Source organism: Coffea arabica, chromosome 2c (assembly GCF_036785885.1).
Source record: "Coffea arabica cultivar ET-39 chromosome 2c, Coffea Arabica ET-39 HiFi, whole genome shotgun sequence".
NCBI lineage: Eukaryota > Viridiplantae > Streptophyta > Magnoliopsida > Gentianales > Rubiaceae > Coffea > Coffea arabica.
In genome coordinates, this window is record NC_092312.1 from 44,298,377 (window position 1) to 44,316,391 (window position 18,015).

Here is an 18,015-nt window from a genome sequence, read left to right on the forward strand (position 1 = left end):
TGTAAGGAATAAAAGGATACGGATGGCTCTCAGGAGCCCTTTTCCTCTTTTGCCATACTTGATCTCATCTCATTGACTCTCCGTCAATGTATACCAGGTAATCATGACCGTAGACCCCTCTTTACTCCAATTATCCGTCCACCTCACTTTCCCCTTACCGGGCCCGAACACCACACAGTACAGAATTGGTATTACTCGAGTAAACCGGAATCTAGGGTCTCATACCCAAAGATTCTCAAATACAGTTCCCATGGCTTGTCAAATGTCCCCGACCAAGTCCTTACTGGCTCGAGTCCATTGACTTCCAATGAGGTAGAGCTCAAAGTAAACAGTACAGATCCAGAGTTACATTAAGGATCGGCATCCAAGCGACACCAAATCAAACACAGTCAAGAGTATTCAAGTTATATCATAACCAAACAAGTAGGCCAGAGAGTACGAGAGTGGTAAAGTACACCCTCGCCTCACCTAGTCCAAACAATCATCACAACTAGTCCAAAACACAGAATTCAAGTACAAGAAAGCCACGGAATAACAAATATGTGAGTAGTACACTCACCAAGTCAAACAAAGTAATTTCACAAGTTTTCGCCCGACGTGAGCCTCGGATCACCGGCACGCCCTATAATAATCAAGAAAGTACAATTAAGACTCAAACACGAGTCGAATACCTTTTAATAGGAACTATTAAGGTAAAACCCAAATATAGCTTGGAAATGAAAAATACATAATATTTAGGGTTAAAAGTAGAAACAACCCTAAAATTATTCATTTCTAGTCAATCTCAACCCAACTCACAAGGATCCAATGCCCTAGACACTCGGACAGCATTTCCCCTAAAATTTCAGCTTTTCCAACCTACAAGACACCAATAAAAACCATCCAACACAACCACAAGCACCCAAACACTTCATAAGGCATTCAATATACTTCATTAGGGTCACAATACCCCTCAATACTAGCCAATTAGAAGCTCAACAATCAACCATAGCAAAGCCCCAATTGAAACCCTAAATCTGAAATTTTCCGCATAAGCGGCAATTTTCCGCAATTAACTACAATTAACGCACAAGTGAGCTATAAAACACCATTTGGAACCACCAAATCAAACCCAATCATATCCATCATATGAAACCAGAAAAATTCCAAGAAAAATCAGAAAATTAGGAAACTTCACTCCAATCCACCAAATCTTCCGTACAATCACGTATATAGCTACTATAAGGCACCACTTGGCCAAAATTAGAAACAAAAGATGAGTTCCAAGCAATATACCTTAGTTCTTCAAGAAAGGTTGAAGCTTAGAGAGTTTTCTTCCAAAACAACACCACCAAGGTCTTCAAACCCTCCTAGCAAGATGATTCTACGGACTAATTCAAGAAACAATCGGTTGATTTTCAAGATTGAGCAAGGATTTGGAGATGAAAGGTTGAAGAATGTTTTTCCTTCTTGGCTGGAGAGGTTCGGCTATGAGGAGGTGAAGAATGAAGAGGTTTTGGTCAAATTTGGACTTTTATGTAATGACAAAGAAAGTTAGGCAAAGTTAGGTAAGCTTGGTCCAACCACATTTGGACACGTGGCACCTTGTTTTGTTTAGTGTTATCCTCTTGTCCCTCCAGAGTTAATCCATCTAGGTAACCTCTAATCATCTCCTAACACCTAGTAATGAAATCCCTTTATGAACAATTTAACCGAATTGGTCGAATTTCTCTCACTAAATGCACTAGCGGGTCCCACGTCCAAAATACGTTCCAAATTTCTCACGAACTACCTTATACTAGAAAAATGATTTAAAAACTATATTTACTGATAAAATGTTGATAAAAGTAATATAATAAAGAAAATACAAGAAAACGGTGCACAGGAATAAAATAATAAATAAATAAATAATTTTTTTTTTTTGTGGGTTCTCACATCCTCTCCCCCTAAAAAAAATTTCGCCCTCGAAATTGCTCACCTGGGTTACTAAACAGCTCAGGGTATTTCTTTTGCATCTCTTCCTCCAATTCCCAAGTTGCCTCCTCTAAACCATGATTCCTCCACATAACCTTCACTAATGGGATTTGCTTATTCCTCAGTTCCTTAATCCTTCGATCGAGTACTTGTACAGGTCTCTCTTCGTAGGTGAGTGCCTCATTTAACTCAATCTCTTCTGGTCGCACAACGTGGGTTGGATCAGGATAGTACTTTTTCAGCATTGAAACATGGAAAACGTCATGAATCCGAGATAAACTTGGCGGCAACTCGAGTCGGTACGCTACTTTCCCAATTCGTTGGAGAATTTTGTATGGCCCCACGAACCGTGGTTGAAGTTTCTTTCCTCTACCCGCAGTGACACTTCGTAGTGGCGTGATCTTAAGGAAGACACGGTCTCCAACTTCGAACTCCAAATCTTTCCTTCGGTTATCTGCGTAGCTCTTTTGTCGGCTTTGAGCTGTTTGGAGTCTTTGACGGATCAATTTAACCTTTTCTTGCGCATCCTCCATCCAAGGAATGGTTGTTGGATCTAGAACTTTCTTTTCCCCCACTTCATCCCAATAAATGGGCGAACGACACCTTCGTCCGTAGAGAGCTTCGTATGGTGCCATTTGAATGGACGAATGGAAACTATTATTATAGGCAAACTCTACTAAAGTCATATGTTGGCCCCAATTACCCCCAAAATCTAGAATACACGTTCGTAACATATCCTCGAGGGTTTGAATTGTTCGCTCCGACTGTCCATCCGTCTGGGGGTGATAAGTTGTACTAAGGTTAATTTTGGTCCCTAAGTGCTCCTGAAATTTTTGCCAAAACCTTGATACAAAACGAGGATCTCGGTCTGAAACTATACTCACTGGAACCCCATGTAACCTCACAATTTCATTCAGGTACAACCGAGCCAGTTTATCCAGGGAATCTTTCACATTTACAGGTAAGAAATGGGCCGATTTGGTCAACCGATCAACGATCACCCAAACGGCATCATGTCCTTTTTGAGTTCTTGGCAATCCAGAAACAAAGTCCATCGTGATATTTTCCCACTTCCATTCGGGTATCTCAAGAGGTTGTAACAGTCCAGAGGGTTTTTGGTGTTCAGCCTTGACTTGCTGGCAAATCAGACAGGTTTGGATATATTGAGCAATCTCCCTCTTCATTTTATCCCACCAGTACAACCGTCGCAAATCTTGGTACATCTTATTACTACCAGGATGGATCGTGTATTTTGATCGATGGGCTTCCTCCAAAATTTCTCTTTTCAGGTTTTCATCATTGGCCACCACTACTCGATTCCTATATCTTAAAATCCCTTCGGGACCCAAATTGAAATCAGGTAATGCTTCCTTTTCTACTTTTTCCTTCCACTTTTGTACCATCGGATCCTTCTCTTGGGCTTCTTTAATTCGATCAAGAATAGTAGAGGTTACCCGAATATTCCCAAAAGTTATTTTCTTACATCCCAATCTAGGGTTCCACTCACTAGCTGCTCCTAACATCTCCCACTCCTTGACCATCAACCCGGCTACTTGAGCCTTCCGACTTAGGGCGTCCGCTACTACGTTAGCCTTACCAGGATGGTAGTTGATCGTGCAGTCATAATCCTCTAAGAGTTCCATCCACCGACGTTGCCGCATATTCAACTCTTTTTGGGAGAACAGGTACTTAAGACTCTTATGGTCTGAATAAACCTCAAAGGTAATCCCGTAAAGATAGTGTCTCCACTTTTTCAAAGCAAAGACCACAGCAGCTAACTCCAAGTCATGGGTAGGGTAGTTTTGTTCATGGGTTTTTAGTTTCCTAGAGGCAAAGGCAATCACATTCTTATTTTGCATTAACACACACCCCAAACCTTCCTTCGAAGCATCGGTATAAACAGTGAAACTGTCCTTCCCACTAGGCAAGGCCAAAACAGGAGCTCTGGTTAACCTTCGCTTTAACTCCTGAAAACTGGTTTCACACCTAGTATCCCACACGAAACGACCGTTTTTCTTCGTCAGGTCTGTTAAAGGGCCGGCCAGTTTAGAAAAGTCTTTAATAAAGCGTCTATAGTACCCAGCCAACCCTAAGAAACTGCGAATTTCAGTGGGATTTTCTGGCCTCTTCCATTCAGCCACCGCCTCTACTTTCGCGGGGTCTACTGTAATACCTTCTTTTGAAATCACATGTCCTAAGAAAGAGATTTTCTCCAGCCAAAATTCACACTTACTAAATTTGGCGTATAGCTGATGATCTCTCAGGGTTTGTAACACTAACTTCAAATGTTGCTCATGTTCCTCACGGGTTTTAGAATAGACCAAAATGTCGTCAATGAACACGACAACGAATCGGTCCAGGTAGGGTTTGAAAACTCGATGCATCAAATCCATAAAGGCGGCAGGGGCATTGGTCAACCCGAAAGGCATGACCGCAAACTCAAAATGCCCATATCTAGAATTGAAAGCAGTTTTGGGTACATCTTCTTGCTTAATTAGCAACTGGTAGTAACCCTGTCGGAGATCTAACTTTGAAAAGACCACTGCGCCTTGTAGCTGGTCGAACAGTTCATCGATGTGGGGAAGTGGGTATTTGTTCTTAATGGTCATGTTGTTTAGTCCCCGATAGTCGATACACAGTCTTAACGTTCCATCCTTCTTCTTAACAAATAGTACCGGAGCCCCCCAAGGAGATCCACTCTCACGAATAAACCCACGCTCCAACAGGTCTTGCAACTGCAACTTCAGCTCCTTGAGTTCAGCAGGTGCCATTCGATAGGGGGTCTTAGAGATAGGTGACGCTCCTGGCAATAGGTCAATCTTAAACTCTATCTCTCTCTCCGGAGGTAAAGTTACTAATTCATCAGGAAACACATCCGGATATTCACTTACAGTAGGCACATCTTCAACCCTCAGCTTATCAGTGGGAGTATTTATAAGAAAAGCTAGAAACCCTTGGGCCCCTCTGTACAGAAATTTTCTAGCCCGAATACCCGAAATCAATGCAGATGAGGCTAAACTACCTCTTACATCTAGCCTTAAGGTCGCCTCCCCCGGTATACGAAATTCCACTACTTTTCTCTTACAATCGAGCTGTGCATCGTACTTAGCTAGCCAGTCCATACCCAATATAACGTCGTACCCCTTAATGGCCAAACTTATAAGATTCCCTAAAAGCTTTCTCTCTCCTACCCATATTTCACAATTCGCATACATCAAACCAGTAATCAAATGTTGGTTCCCCGTAGGAGTACTAACCTCTAAGTCATAAGGCAAGCTAACGGGTTTTATATCAATATCGCACATAAAATCGGGGTTAACAAAGGAATGGGTAGCACCAGGGTCTATCAAAATCCTAGCTAGACGATGGAAAACAGGGATCGTACCTTCTACAACCCCAGAGGAATCAGGGACTTGTTGTTGCTCAAGGGAGTAAACCCGAGCTGGCACCTTTGGCTTTGTCCCTTCTACCTTGGACTGTCCCGAGTTGGCCTTCGACGACTGAGTGGTTGCTCTCGCCTCCCGAGGTAACACTGGGCAGTTAGCTATTTGATGCTCTGCACTCCCGCAGCGCAAGCATCTTCTCTCCTTCCTCCAACAGTTGTCCTCAGTGTGGTTTGGTTTTCCACAAAATCCACAAGGTCCGCGTGCAACTGAGGCCGAACTTCCTTGTGAGGTGCTCTTCTGCGGGCCCCGTCCATTGTGACCACCCCTCGGCGGAGTCCCTCGTGTCATCCCCGGTTGCCTTCCTCCACCGGCTCCTCTTCCAAACTTGGGAGGGGTCCCTTTATCCCCTTGGGTCGAACTACTCGCAGAGAACCCCCGTTTTTTCACCTGAAAATTCCTTACTTGAAGCCTTGCATTTTCAACTCGCAAAGCTTTCTCCACGGCGTCACTAAAAGTGTGGATCTGGGCTACCGCCAGATCCTTTTGAATTTCCACATTGAGCCCCTGAGTAAAACGCCGAACTCTCCTTTGCTCCGTCAGAATGAGTTCAGGGGCAAACTTGGATAAACGAGTAAACTGGCTCTCGTACTCAGCCACTGATTGAGTCCCTTGGCGGAGCCTAATAAACTCGTCCTCCCTTTTTTCTTGGACTAGAGGGGGAAAGTATTTTGCGTTGAAGTCCCTCACAAAATTTACCCATGTTCTTGGGGTTTGTTCCCGGTCCCATTTCATGCGTATCACATTCCACCAAGAACGCGCGGCTCCTTCCAATTGAAAGACAGCGAAAGTAACCTGTCTCTCCTCTGAGTAGTGTAGGGCGGCAAAAATATCTATCATTTTCTCTAACCACTTTTCGGCCACGTCCGGATCTGGCCCGCCTAGAAATTTTGGCGGAGAGAACTTCTGAAATCTCTCCAGGGCCCGATCTTCACTTTCCACTACATGGCCAGGGTTCCCAGGTTGCTGGATAGGAGGTTGGCCCTGCTGTTGCACTACGTGGGCTAACAGGTCAGTCATTTGCTGCATAGCAGCGGCTATCTGGGCATTAGGGTCAACCCTAGGTTCAGGGTTTGGTTCAGTTGAGGTATCCCTAATACCCTCGTCAGTTGTGGGTTGCCTAACCCCGCGGCCACGGCCTCGTCCACTACGAGTGCCTTCCATTCTCTAGGTCACTCTAAAATCGAGGCACAAACTAATATCAAAAGGCATATCAATATAGTCATATAAGCATGAACAAAATTAAAAGTAAACACCACATAAGGCACGTATACACATAGCACATTTATACATGGAACACATAACTGTGTCAAACAGTCATACATAAGCAGTCAAGCAAATATATACAAAGTACTCCCGTGAAGCCAAAAGAGGGTCTGCCAAAATACACTATACAACCTAGGTCTCAAAAGTACAAAACAACTAACCAAAGCTTTTCCTAGGTATCCCTCACACGGGATCAAAATAAGGCTCAAAACCCTAATCTAGTCCTCGACGGAGCCAACCGACTCCCCCCCAGAGCTAGAGCTAGGGCTAGGGCTAGGGGCGCCTCCCTGACCTGGAGCTCCGCCACCTGGAGCTCCCCCTGGCGCATTGGCGCCAATCACCTCCTGGATCAGCGCCCCACACTCATCGATAATCGCGCCGGATCGGTCTCTCACCTCCCGGACTACGCGAGTAAGGCGGTCGTTAACCACCTGCAACTGCTCTCGCAGAGCGTCCGTCCTCTCCTGCTCCATGGCCACGTCCCCCTGGAGCTCTCCAATCCTATCGGCCTGCATCCGCATGATGCCTCTAAGCCTAAGGGTCTCAGTGCGCTCCCTGGCGGCGTCACATCTCAGCCTCCGCCGCTCGGCAAGTACCGCCTCAACCACGTGGTCCGCGTAGGAGTAAAACTGGCAACGCCTACAGCGGCGGGTCCGACTAGCGGTATACCACAGCCGGATCGGACCTCCGGGTCTCTCCTGATAATCGATGACTCGGGGGCGCCTCTGAGGTGGCTCGCCTCCGCCTGCACCACTGGTACCGGCCATAACCTACAAAGATAGCAAAGGTTTATAGCTTAAACAATATTTCACACTTCATGGTGTCTAAACACAAACCCCAAGAGTTCTAAGAAACAGGTTTCTGGTTCGCCCAGGTTATTTCTAGCCTAGGCTCTGATACCACTTGTGACAGCCCCACCTTCCCCTAAGGCGTACCAAAGGAGTTAGCGGACTGCCTGCCCAGCTCTCGCCAGGACTACTAAAACGGTCAAACACTAACTCAAGTCGTTCGGGAAAATATTGGCGCGCTTAATCAACCCAATAAATGAGAAACGGGAAAACAAAAGGCAAAACGTAAAGCGAATAGTGGCTGCCACGTCACAATCCGCCAAGATCCCATTGATTACAAGAAATTTCCAACAATCACTGAAAAGAGTATATACAAGCCAAGTACAATCCATTGGATAGGAATACACCCTATTACAAACCACTTTTGTATGGTTACAAGCCAAAAGAAAGCATTTAAATCCAAGTACAACAAAGGTTCCAACTATTGAGGAGCTATACAAAATCTCTCGACTAGCTCCACTCAACTTACTCATCACAGTCAAAAGTCCAAAAGATAATTCCCTGTAAGGAAAACAAAGTTCACGAAGTGAGCTTTCGCCCAATGAGGTACAGTCACGTACATATACCCAGATCACATAAACTCAAGAGCATTCAGTCCAAATACGTTCGTCAAGTAAGTAAAAGCAATAACACCCAAATGTAAGGAATAAAAGGATACGGATGGCTCTCAAGAGCCCTTTTCCTCTTTTGCCATACTTGATCTCATCTCATTGACTCTCCGTCAATGTATACCAGGTAATCATGACCGTAGACCCCTCTTTACTCCAATTATCCGTCCACCTCACTTTCCCCTTACCGGGCCCGAACACCACACAGTACAGAATTGGTATTACTCGAGTAAACCGGAATCTAGGGTCTCATACCCAAAGATTCTCAAATACAGTCCCCATGGCTTGTCAAATGTCCCCGACCAAGTCCTTACTGGCTCGAGTCCATTGACTTCCAATGAGGTAGAGCTCAAAGTAAACAGTACAGATCCAGAGTTACATTAAGGATCGGCATCCAAGCGACACCAAATCAAACACAGTCAAGAGTATTCAAGTTATATCATAACCAAACAAGTAGGCCAGAGAGTACGAGAGTGGTAAAGTACACCCTCGCCTCACCTAGTCCAAACAATCATCACAACTAGTCCAAAACACAGAATTCAAGTACAAGAAAGCCACGGAATAACAAATATGTGAGTAGTACACTCACCAAGTCAAACAAAGAAATTTCACAAGTTTTCGCCCGACGTGAGCCTCGGATCACCGGCACGCCCTATAATAATCAAGAAAGTACAATTAAGACTCAAACACGAGTCGAATACCTTTTAATAGGAACTATTAAGGTAAAACCCAAATATAGCTTGGAAATGAAAAATACATAATATTTAGGGTTAAAAGTAGAAACAACCCTAAAATTATTCATTTCTAGTCAATCTCAACCCAACTCACAAGGATCCAATGCCCTAGACACTCGGACAGCATTTCCCCTAAAATTTCAGCTTTTCCAACCTACAAGACACCAATAAAAACCATCCAACACAACCACAAGCACCCAAACACTTCATAAGGCATTCAATATACTTCATTAGGGTCACAATACCCCTCAATACTAGCCAATTAGAAGCTCAACAATCAACCATAGCAAAGCCCCAATTGAAACCCTAAATCTGAAATTTTCCGCACAAGCGGCAATTTTCCGCAATTAACTACAATTAACGCACAAGTGAGCTATAAAACACCATTTGGAACCACCAAATCAAACCCAATCATATCCATCATATGAAACCAGAAAAATTCCAAGAAAAATCAGAAAATTAGGAAACTTCACTCCAATCCACCAAATCTTCCGTACAATCACGTATATAGCTACTATAAGGCACCATTTGGCCAAAATTAGAAACAAAAGATGAGTTCCAAGCAATATACCTTAGTTCTTCAAGAAAGGTTGAAGCTTAGAGAGTTTTCTTCCAAAACAACACCACCAAGGTCTTCAAACCCTCCTAGCAAGATGATTCTACGGACTAATTCAGGAAACAATCGGTTGATTTTCAAGATTGAGCAAGGATTTGGAGATGAAAGGTTGAAGAATGTTTTTCCTTCTTGGCTGGAGAGGTTCGGCTATGAGGAGGTGAAGAATGAAGAGGTTTTGGTCAAATTTGGACTTTTATGTAATGACAAAGAAAGTTAGGCAAAGTTAGGTAAGCTTGGTCCAACCACATTTGGACACGTGGCACCTTGTTTTGTTTAGTGTTATCCTCTTGTCCCTCCAGAGTTAATCCATCTAGGTAACCTCTAATCATCTCCTAACACCTAGTAATGAAATCCCTTTATGAACAATTTAACCGAATTGGTCGAATTTCTCTCACTAAATGCACTAGCGGGTCCCACGTCCAAAATACGTTCCAAATTTCTCACGAACTACCTTATACTAGAAAAATGATTTAAAAACTATATTTACTGATAAAATATTGATAAAAGTAATATAATAAAGAAAATACAAGAAAACGGTGCACAGGAATAAAATAATAAATAAATAAATAAAAATTTTTTTTTTTTCTGGGTTCTCACATCCTCTCCCCCTAAAAAAAATTTCGCCCTCGAAATTGCTCACCTGGGTTACTAAACAGCTCAGGGTATTTCTTTTGCATCTCTTCCTCCAATTCCCAAGTTGCCTCCTCTAAACCATGATTCCTCCACATAACCTTCACTAATGGGATTTGCTTATTCCTCAGTTCCTTAATCCTTCGATCGAGTACTTGTACAGGTCTCTCTTCGTAGGTGAGTGCCTCATTTAACTCAATCTCTTCTGGTCGCACAACGTGGGTTGGGTCAGGATAGTACTTTTTCAGCATCGAAACATGGAAAACGTCATGAATCCGAGATAAACTTGGCGGCAACTCGAGTCGGTACGCTACTTTCCCAATTCGTTGGAGAATTTTGTATGGCCCCACGAACCGTGGTTGAAGTTTCTTTCCTCTACCCGCAGTGACACTTCGTAGTGGCGTGATCTTAAGGAAGACACGGTCTCCAACTTCGAACTCCAAATCTTTCCTTCGGTTATCTGCGTAGCTCTTTTGTCGGCTTTGAGCTGTTTGGAGTCTTTGACGGATCAATTTAACCTTTTCTTGCGCATCCTCCATCCAAGGAATGGTTGTTGGATCTAGAACTTTCTTTTCCCCCACTTCATCCCAATAAATGGGCGAACGACACTTTCGTCCGTAGAGAGCTTCGTATGGTGCCATTTGAATGGACGAATGGAAACTATTATTATAGGCAAACTCTACTAAAGTCATATGTTGGCCCCAATTACCCCCAAAATCTAGAATACACGTTCGTAACATATCCTCGAGGGTTTGAATTGTTCGCTCCGACTGTCCATCCGTCTGGGGGTGATAAGTTGTACTAAGGTTAATTTTGGTCCCTAAGTGCTCCTGAAATTTTTGCCAAAACCTTGATACAAAACGAGGATCTCGGTCTGAAACTATACTCACTGGAACCCCATGTAACCTCACAATTTCATTCAGGTACAACCGAGCCAGTTTATCCAGGGAATCTTTCACATTTACAGGTAAGAAATGGGCCGATTTGGTCAACCGATCAACGATCACCCAAACGGCATCATGTCCTTTTTGAGTTCTTGGCAATCCAGAAACAAAGTCCATCGTGATATTTTCCCACTTCCATTCGGGTATCTCAAGAGGTTGTAACAGTCCAGAGGGTTTTTGGTGTTCAGCCTTGACTTGCTGGCAAATCAGACAGGTTTGGATATATTGAGCAATCTCCCTCTTCATTTTATCCCACCAGTACAACCGTCGCAAATCTTGGTACATCTTATTACTACCAGGATGGATCGTGTATTTTGATCGATGGGCTTCCTCCAAAATTTCTCTTTTCAGGTTTTCATCATTGGCCACCACTACTCGATTCCTATATCTTAAAATCCCTTCGGGACCCAAATTGAAATCAGGTAATGCTTCCTTTTCTACTTTTTCCTTCCACTTTTGTACCATCGGATCCTTCTCTTGGGCTTCTTTAATTCGATCAAGAATAGTAGAGGTTACCCGAATATTCCCAAAAGTTATTTTCTTACATCCCAATCTAGGGTTCCACTCACTAGCTGCTCCTAACATCTCCCACTCCTTGACCATCAACCCGGCTACTTGAGCCTTCCGACTTAGGGCGTCCGCTACTACGTTAGCCTTACCAGGATGGTAGTTGATCGTGCAGTCATAATCCTCTAAGAGTTCCATCCACCGACGTTGCCGCATATTCAACTCTTTTTGGGAGAACAGGTACTTAAGACTCTTATGGTCTGAATAAACCTCAAAGGTAATCCCGTAAAGATAGTGTCTCCACTTTTTCAAAGCAAAGACCACAGCAGCTAACTCCAAGTCATGGGTAGGGTAGTTTTGTTCATGGGTTTTTAGTTTCCTAGAGGCAAAGGCAATCACATTCTTATTTTGCATTAACACACACCCCAAACCTTCCTTCGAAGCATCGGTATAAACAGTGAAACTGTCCTTCCCACTAGGCAAGGCCAAAACAGGAGCTCTGGTTAACCTTCGCTTTAACTCCTGAAAACTGGTTTCACACCTAGTATCCCACACGAAACGACCGTTTTTCTTCGTCAGGTCTGTTAAAGGGCCGGCCAGTTTAGAAAAGTCTTTAATAAAGCGTCTATAGTACCCAGCCAACCCTAAGAAACTGCGAATTTCAGTGGGATTTTCTGGCCTCTTCCATTCAGCCACCGCCTCTACTTTCGCGGGGTCTACTGTAATACCTTCTTTTGAAATCACATGTCCTAAGAAAGAGATTTTCTCCAGCCAAAATTCACACTTACTAAATTTGGCGTATAGCTGATGATCTCTCAGGGTTTGTAACACTAACTTCAAATGTTGCTCATGTTCCTCACGGGTTTTAGAATAGACCAAAATGTCGTCAATGAACACGACAACGAATCGGTCCAGGTAGGGTTTGAAAACTCGATGCATCAAATCCATAAAGGCGGCAGGGGCATTGGTCAACCCGAAAGGCATGACCGCAAACTCAAAATGCCCATATCTAGAATTGAAAGCAGTTTTGGGTACATCTTCTTGCTTAATTAGCAACTGGTAGTAACCCTGTCGGAGATCTAACTTTGAAAAGACCACTGCGCCTTGTAGCTGGTCGAACAGTTCATCGATGTGGGGAAGTGGGTATTTGTTCTTAATGGTCATGTTGTTTAGTCCCCGATAGTCGATACACAGTCTTAACGTTCCATCCTTCTTCTTAACAAATAGTACCGGAGCCCCCCAAGGAGATCCACTCTCACGAATAAACCCACGCTCCAACAGGTCTTGCAACTGCAACTTCAGCTCCTTGAGTTCAGCAGGTGCCATTCGATAGGGGGTCTTAGAGATAGGTGACGCTCCTGGCAATAGGTCAATCTTAAACTCTATCTCTCTCTCCGGAGGTAAAGTTACTAATTCATCAGGAAACACATCCGGATATTCACTTACAATAGGCACATCTTCAACCCTCAGCTTATCAGTGGGAGTATTTATAAGAAAAGCTAGAAACCCTTGGGCCCCTCTATACAAAAATTTTCTAGCCCGAATACCCGAAATCAATGCAGATGAGGCTAAACTACCTCTTACATCTAGCCTTAAGGTCGCCTCCCCCGGTATACGAAATTCCACTACTTTTCTCTTACAATCGAGCTGTGCATCGTACTTAGCTAGCCAGTCCATACCCAATATAACGTCGTACCCCTTAATGGCCAAACTTATAAGATTCCCTAAAAGCTTTCTCTCTCCTACCCATATTTCACAATTCGCATACATCAAACCAGTAATCAAATGTTGGTTCCCCGTAGGAGTACTAACCTCTAAGTCATAAGGCAAGCTAACGGGTTTTATATCAATACCGCACATAAAATCGGGGTTAACAAAGGAATGGGTAGCACCAGGGTCTATCAAAATCCTAGCTAGACGATGGAAAACAGGGATCGTACCTTCTACAACCCCAGAGGAATCAGGGACTTGTTGTTGCTCAAGGGAGTAAACCCGAGCTGGCACCTTTGGCTTTGTCCCTTCTACCTTGGACTGTCCCGAGTTGGCCTTCGACGACTGAGTGGTTGCTCTCGTCTCCCGAGGTAACACTGGGCAGTTAGCTATTTGATGCTCTGCACTCCCGCAGCGCAAGCATCTTCTCTCCTTCCTCCAACAGTTGTCCTCAGTGTGGTTTGGTTTTCCACAAAATCCACAAGGTCCACGTGCAACTGAGGCCGAACTTCCTTGTGAGGTGCTCTTCTGCGGGCCCCGTCCATTGTGACCACCCCTCGGCGGAGTCCCTCGTGTCATCCCCGGTTGCCTTCCTCCACCGGCTCCTCTTCCAAACTTGGGAGGGGTCCCTTTATCCCCTTGGGTCGAACTACTCGCAGAGAACCCCCGTTTTTTCACCTGAAAATTCCTTACTTGAAGCCTTGCATTTTCAACTCGCAAAGCTTTCTCCACGGCGTCACTAAAAGTGTGGATCTGGGCTACCGCCAGATCCTTTTGAATTTCCACATTGAGCCCCTGAGTAAAACGCCGAACTCTCCTTTGCTCCGTCAGAATGAGTTCAGGGGCAAACTTGGATAAACGAGTAAACTGGCTCTCGTACTCAGCCACTGATTGAGTCCCTTGGCGGAGCCTAATAAACTCGTCCTCCCTTTTTTCTTGGACTAGAGGGGGAAAGTATTTTGCGTTGAAGTCCCTCACAAAATTTACCCATGTTCTTGGGGTTTGTTCCCGGTCCCATTTCATGCGTATCACATTCCACCAAGAACGCGCGGCTCCTTCCAATTGAAAGACAGCGAAAGTAACCTGTCTCTCCTCTGAGTAGTGTAGGGCGGCAAAAATATCTATCATTTTCTCTAACCACTTTTCGGCCACGTCCGGATCTGGCCCGCCTAGAAATTTTGGCGGAGAGAACTTCTGAAATCTCTCCAGGGCCCGATCTTCACTTTCCACTACATGGCCAGGGTTCCCAGGTTGCTGGATAGGAGGTTGGCCCTGCTGTTGCACTACGTGGGCTAACAGGTCAGTCATTTGCTGCATAGCAGCGGCTATCTGGGCATTAGGGTCAACCCTAGGTTCAGGGTTTGGTTCAGTTGAGGTATCCCTAATACCCTCGTCAGTTGTGGGTTGCCTAACCCCGCGGCCACGGCCTCGTCCACTACGAGTGCCTTCCATTCTCTAGGTCACTCTAAAATCGAGGCACAAACTAATATCAAAAGGCATATCAATATAGTCATATAAGCATGAACAAAATTAAAAGTAAACACCACATAAGGCACGTATACACATAGCACATTTATACATGGAACACATAACTGTGTCAAACAGTCATACATAAGCAGTCAAGCAAATATATACAAAGTACTCCCGTGAAGCCAAAAGAGGGTCTGCCAAAATACACTATACAACCTAGGTCTCAAAAGTACAAAACAACTAACCAAAGCTTTTCCTAGGTATCCCTCACACGGGATCAAAATAAGGCTCAAAACCCTAATCTAGTCCTCGACGGAGCCAACCGACTCCCCCCCAGAGCTAGAGCTAGGGCTAGGGCTAGGGGCGCCTCCCTGACCTGGAGCTCCGCCACCTGGAGCTCCCCCTGGCGCATTGGCGCCAATCACCTCCTGGATCAGCGCCCCACACTCATCGATAATCGCGCCGGATCGGTCTCTCACCTCCCGGACTACGCGAGTAAGGCGGTCGTTAACCACCTGCAACTGCTCTCGCAGAGCGTCCGTCCTCTCCTGCTCCATGGCCACGTCCCCCTGGAGCTCTCCAATCCTATCGGCCTGCATCCGCATGATGCCTCTAAGCCTAAGGGTCTCAGTGCGCTCCCTGGCGGCGTCACATCTCAGCCTCCGCCGCTCGGCAAGTACCGCCTCAACCACGTGGTCCGCGTAGGAGTAAAACTGGCAACGCCTACAGCGGCGGGTCCGACTAGCGGTATACCACAGCCGGATCGGACCTCCGGGTCTCTCCTGATAATCGATGACTCGGGGGCGCCTCTGAGGTGGCTCGCCTCCGCCTGCACCACTGGTACCGGCCATAACCTACAAAGATAGCAAAGGTTTATAGCTTAAACAATATTTCACACTTAATGGTGTCTAAACACAAACCCCAAGAGTTCTAAGAAACAGGTTTCTGGTTCGCCCAGGTTATTTCTAGCCTAGGCTCTGATACCACTTGTGACAGCCCCACCTTCCCCTAAGGCGTACCAAAGGAGTTAGCGGACTGCCTGCCCAGCTCTCGCCAGGACTACTAAAACGGTCAAACACTAACTCAAGTCGTTCGGGAAAATATTGGCGCGCTTAATCAACCCAATAAATGAGAAACGGGAAAACAAAAGGCAAAACGTAAAGCGAATAGTGGCTGCCACGTCACAATCCGCCAAGATCCCATTGATTACAAGAAATTTCCAACAATCACTGAAAAGAGTATATACAAGCCAAGTACAATCCATTGGATAGGAATACACCCTATTACAAACCACTTTTGTATGGTTACAAGCCAAAAGAAAGCATTTAAATCCAAGTACAACAAAGGTTCCAACTATTGAGGAGCTATACAAAATCTCTCGACTAGCTCCACTCAACTTACTCATCACAGTCAAAAGTCCAAAAGATAATTCCCTGTAAGGAAAACAAAGTTCACGAAGTGAGCTTTCGCCCAATGAGGTACAGTCACGTACATATACCCAGATCACATAAACTCAAGAGCATTCAGTCCAAATACGTTCGTCAAGTAAGTAAAAGCAATAACACCCAAATGTAAGGAATAAAAGGATACGGATGGCTCTCAAGAGCCCTTTTCCTCTTTTGCCATACTTGATCTCATCTCATTGACTCTCCGTCAATGTATACCAGGTAATCATGACCGTAGACCCCTCTTTACTCCAATTATCCGTCCACCTCACTTTCCCCTTACCGGGCCCGAACACCACACAGTACAGAATTGGTATTACTCGAGTAAACCGGAATCTAGGGTCTCATACCCAAAGATTCTCAAATACAGTCCCCATGGCTTGTCAAATGTCCCCGACCAAGTCCTTACTGGCTCGAGTCCATTGACTTCCAATGAGGTAGAGCTCAAAGTAAACAGTACAGATCCAGAGTTACATTAAGGATCGGCATCCAAGCGACACCAAATCAAACACAGTCAAGAGTATTCAAGTTATATCATAACCAAACAAGTAGGCCAGAGAGTACGAGAGTGGTAAAGTACACCCTCGCCTCACCTAGTCCAAACAATCATCACAACTAGTCCAAAACACAGAATTCAAGTACAAGAAAGCCACGGAATAACAAATATGTGAGTAGTACACTCACCAAGTCAAACAAAGAAATTTCACAAGTTTTCGCCCGACGTGAGCCTCGGATCACCGGCACGCCCTATAATAATCAAGAAAGTACAATTAAGACTCAAACACGAGTCGAATACCTTTTAATAGGAACTATTAAGGTAAAACCCAAATATAGCTTGGAAATGAAAAATACATAATATTTAGGGTTAAAAGTAGAAACAACCCTAAAATTATTCATTTCTAGTCAATCTCAACCCAACTCACAAGGATCCAATGCCCTAGACACTCGGACAGCATTTCCCCTAAAATTTCAGCTTTTCCAACCTACAAGACACCAATAAAAACCATCCAACACAACCACAAGCACCCAAACACTTCATAAGGCATTCAATATACTTCATTAGGGTCACAATACCCCTCAATACTAGCCAATTAGAAGCTCAACAATCAACCATAGCAAAGCCCCAATTGAAACCCTAAATCTGAAATTTTCCGCATAAGCGGCAATTTTCCGCAATTAACTACAATTAACGCACAAGTGAGCTATAAAACACCATTTGGAACCACCAAATCAAACCCAATCATATCCATCATATGAAACCAGAAAAATTCCAAGAAAAATCAGAAAATTAGGAAACTTCACTCCAATCCACCAAATCTTCCGTACAATCACGTATATAGCTACTATAAGGCACCACTTGGCCAAAATTAGAAACAAAAGATGAGTTCCAAGCAATATACCTTAGTTCTTCAAGAAAGGTTGAAGCTTAGAGAGTTTTCTTCCAAAACAACACCACCAAGGTCTTCAAACCCTCCTAGCAAGATGATTCTACGGACTAATTCAAGAAACAATCGGTTGATTTTCAAGATTGAGCAAGGATTTGGAGATGAAAGGTTGAAGAATGTTTTTCCTTCTTGGCTGGAGAGGTTCGGCTATGAGGAGGTGAAGAATGAAGAGGTTTTGGTCAAATTTGGACTTTTATGTAATGACAAAGAAAGTTAGGCAAAGTTAGGTAAGCTTGGTCCAACCACATTTGGACACGTGGCACCTTGTTTTGTTTAGTGTTATCCTCTTGTCCCTCCAGAGTTAATCCATCTAGGTAACCTCTAATCATCTCCTAACACCTAGTAATGAAATCCCTTTATGAACAATTTAACCGAATTGGTCGAATTTCTCTCACT

At 44.3% G+C, this 18,015-nt stretch overlaps 1 long non-coding RNA gene across 1 annotated transcript; it reads right to left on the minus strand.

The window, feature by feature from the left end:
* Nucleotides 1-15,931: 15,931 nt before the first annotated feature.
* Nucleotides 15,932-17,943, minus strand: LOC140035342 (uncharacterized). Its single transcript, XR_011839477.1, has 2 exons — nt 17,575-17,943; nt 15,932-16,921 (listed from the first exon to the last, which is right to left on the minus strand). It is a non-coding gene; the product is annotated as an uncharacterized lncRNA (long non-coding RNA).
* Between the last annotated feature and the right edge of the window lie 72 nt (nt 17,944-18,015).